Source organism: Pteropus vampyrus, unplaced genomic scaffold, assembly GCF_000151845.1.
Source record: "Pteropus vampyrus isolate Shadow unplaced genomic scaffold, Pvam_2.0 Scaffold240, whole genome shotgun sequence".
In the NCBI taxonomy this organism is placed as follows: domain Eukaryota; kingdom Metazoa; phylum Chordata; class Mammalia; order Chiroptera; family Pteropodidae; genus Pteropus; species Pteropus vampyrus.
This window is the reverse complement of record NW_011889021.1, coordinates 860,878-864,519: the sequence shown is the minus strand read 5'-3', so window position 1 is coordinate 864,519 and position 3,642 is coordinate 860,878. Positions and strand designations below refer to the sequence as shown.

General features: G+C 40.0%; 1 non-coding gene across 1 annotated transcript; it reads right to left on the bottom strand.

Moving 5' to 3' along the window:
- Positions 1–1,754: 1,754 nt before the first annotated feature.
- Positions 1,755–1,861, bottom strand: LOC111728975. Its single transcript, XR_002776036.1, has one exon. It is a non-coding gene; the product is annotated as a U6 spliceosomal RNA (small nuclear RNA).
- Between the last annotated feature and the right edge of the window lie 1,781 nt (positions 1,862–3,642).

Sequence of the window (3,642 nt, the reverse complement as noted above, 5' to 3'; positions counted from 1 at the left end):
ATATATCTTCTCATACACTACTGGTGTAAATCAATATATCTAGTTTGGTAAGGTGTATTAAAAATAAAAATGCGCTTACCCCATGTCCCAGCAATATGGCTTTATAGTATGGACCTTAGAAAAACACATATGTGTTCAGGATGGATGTACAGGGGTATGGACTAAATCATTCTCATTTTAACAAAAACAACAAAAAGTGGATACAACTGAAGTGTCCACCAATAAAGGAATGGCTGAACTGGGGGGTACGCACAGTTTGGAAGCTCAGTAGCAGTTAAAGGCAGTAAATAAGTTGTATGTGTATAGGTAATAACAAACTTCCAAGATGCATTGCTCAGTGCAAAAGGCAAGTTTCAGAGCAATGTATATAATGCAATCTCATTTATATTTAAAAATATATGCAGAAAACACATATACATAAAGTCACACTGTGTGTTTTTCAGAGATATAGATACCTGTGTGCCTGCATAGAGCAGGGCGTGGAAAGATATTTACCAGACTGAAGGCAATGAACGCCTCCTGGAAGAATTAAGACATTTCAGAGGGAGAGGATCAAAGAGGAAGTTAGCTTCATCTGCAATGATTTTACAAGAAGAATTTAGTCACATATTACTTAATTATGCAATTACAGTGGATGATTTTAAAAAGTGAAAGGGTGTGGGTCGGGATTGCTAAGTTATGGTTCTCCTTTAGACCTTTTCTTCACCTGACTGTCTCCCTTCTGGGACGCCACCCCAGGATAAGTAGCATTTCTGCTTCTTGTCATCTGAAGAAACATACATTACCCACCACTTTATCTCAAAGGGTTGTGGAGATTAAGTGCTACTGACTGAGGAGTTTAGTTGAGTACCTGGTTTAAAGAATGTGCTTCACCCTGGATCTTTTCTTATCTCTTGCAGGCAACCTTTTAAGAAAACATAGTTTTCACAGTGGCAACAGAGACCTTTGCTAAATGTCCTCATATTGGATCTCAAGGGTAGCATGTCATTCAACACTGTGGTTTTTTTTTATTCATTTATCTTCCTAACACCTATGAGAACTAACACATAATTCCCTTGCCCATGAGAAAACAGAGGCCAAGAGGAAGGGATTGGCCAGTTTCCCAGCTCACAAAGCTGTGTGGGAGCTGGTATTTTGTTTGGAATTTCTACCTGTCCAATCTGTCAGTCACGGTTCATGGCAGCTGTGGAACACCCAAAACAGAAACTTCCGCCCTTAATTATATTGAGCTGTGCAGAAGTGTGACTGGACCTTACTGTCTGAATCAGTTCCTCATAATGATTAACCACAGAAAATAATCTGGCAAATTGTGTTTATGGAAATGTTTGGTTGCTCTCAGATGCTTTTGAGGAAATCTGGGAACTGCCACACTCATCTGAGAGAACCCATTCTTGAGCAGTTGGAGCTCCCAGCTGGGGTAGAGATGCTGGACTGTCTTCCTCAGGGACATGGCCTCTTCTTCTTTTTTCAAAAAATTTATTTATTTAAATTAGTTTCAAGTATACAGTACATTGGTTAGACATCTATATAGTTCATAAAATGATCTCAATTGCTCCTTTCCTCTCCTGGCCCATCACCTAGCCATCACATTAATGCTAACTGCATTCCTTCTGCTGTCCCCATTCCTGTGACCAACTATCAATTACTAATTTGTACTTCTTTAACCCTTCACCCCATTCTCCCAGCCTCCCAAACCCCCTCCCCTCTGTCCATCACCAAATTGTCCACTATATTTGTGCATCTGTTTTTGATTAAAAAATATGGAATGCTTCACGAATTTGTGTGTCATCCTTAAGTAGGGGCCATACTAATCTTCTCTGTATTGTTCCAATTTTAGCATATGTGCTGCCGAAGCGAGCACGGGGACATGGCTTCTTACAGTGAGGTCAGTGGGCCGCCTGCTCAAAATTGCCTGTGGTGTTATTAAAATGCAAATTCCTGGGCCCCACTCTAACCTAGTGAGGCAGAGTCCCTGGAGTTAGGCCCAGAAGTTTGCATTTCAAGCAATCTCCCTTGGGGAATCTTATGCACACTAAAGGTTGACCTCAACTGCACTAGGGGGAAAAAAGAACCAGACATAAGAATGCGCTTAGCGAAACTGCTCATTAGCCATCTTGGCTCTGTAGATGGTAGAGATATATAAATAACATGTATACACAATAGAGTGGTGGGAAACATATGACAGGTGAGAAAGAGATGCCCTGGGAAGAGGGAGAGGGAAGAGACAGGGCAGAGGAGAGAGGAGCTGTTCATTCTTTATCCTCTGAAATCTCGTTTCTTTGGTGAAAGCCTAGGTTACAAGGTGATAGCATAGAAATGTTTAAATAAGAGAGTCTAAGGTAGCAGTGACTTCAGTCATCTGAAAGACATTCTGGAAGATATTAAGCATTCTTAGTCTTTGTTCCAACAAAACAAACCTAGTTCCTGATTCACAAATCATCCTGGGAATGTATAGCACTTAGAGTCAGAGAGAAGTCTCTCAAATAAAAAGTATCCTCTATTCAAGAGTCTATGACTTCACCAATGAAGATTATGTCAAAAGGGGTTTTGTTTGATTAATTTTCATTATCTGTTGTTACCCAATTAATGAAAGGTGATACTATTAATGAGTGTGTGAACGAGACAGTGTCTTCACTGCCACATCTGAAACATTCCCCCAGCTTTTTCAGGGTAGAATAGCCCTGGCCCAAAGTGTGGCCTTTCTTCATTGTAGGGAAATACAAACTCTTTCTCTCCAACTGCCCCAGCACCAAATTATTGTGTGTCAGCTGCTCACCAACGGGACACAATATGAGGCCTGTACTTGAGTTACTCCTATTTTATGTGAGCAAAATGCTAGCTTTCTTTTTTCAGTTGAAGTCGATTGAGTTGGGAGAAGTTTCAATACCACATTTCTTGGTTTGAAAGCATGGTTGTTTTAGTAGCTGGTGTAACTGCAAAGAACTTGTCAACTGCCTGTAAGAAATATTGCTTAGAAGAAGTTAAATATGATTAAATGGAACCTTTCATACAAATAATGAAACCATCTTCACAAGATGTTCTTTTCCCCACTGAGGAAGAAATGGAGACACATTTTCATTGCCATTGCATCCTGTCCAGGTGGAAAAGGAAGGCTGTGGGCTAGATAAGCAAAAATAGGTCACATCTGGGTAATGCAGCCACCTCTACCTGCTTGCTGAAGTTTGTCTTTGTTTTACTCCTGAAGCACAGCGTTGTTTCCTTGGGCCCAGGCTCCGAGTTAAACCTGGGTTAAACTATGGATCTCTTACCCTTGATTTTGTGATTGGGAGACCTACACAAATGCAAACCTAGAACACAATTGAACCCTCACTAGCTTAAATCTCCCCGAATAGAAAAGAAGCCGCTTGATCTTCCAAAAGTTTTGTCCGGCTTCTCTCTCTTTTACACCTATTGTTACACTATGAGACGAAATCACTAAATTGTCAGTCTGTGAGTATTTGCTACTTTAGAATATACATTGAAGGATTTTACAAAACAAAACTGTGCCATAAAAAGTATTTCATCCATATGACCCAACAATTCCATTTCTCAATATGTATATATCCAAAATAATCAAAAGCAAGATCTCAGAAAAATATTTGTACACCCATATTCCTGGCAGCATTATTCACAATAGCCAAA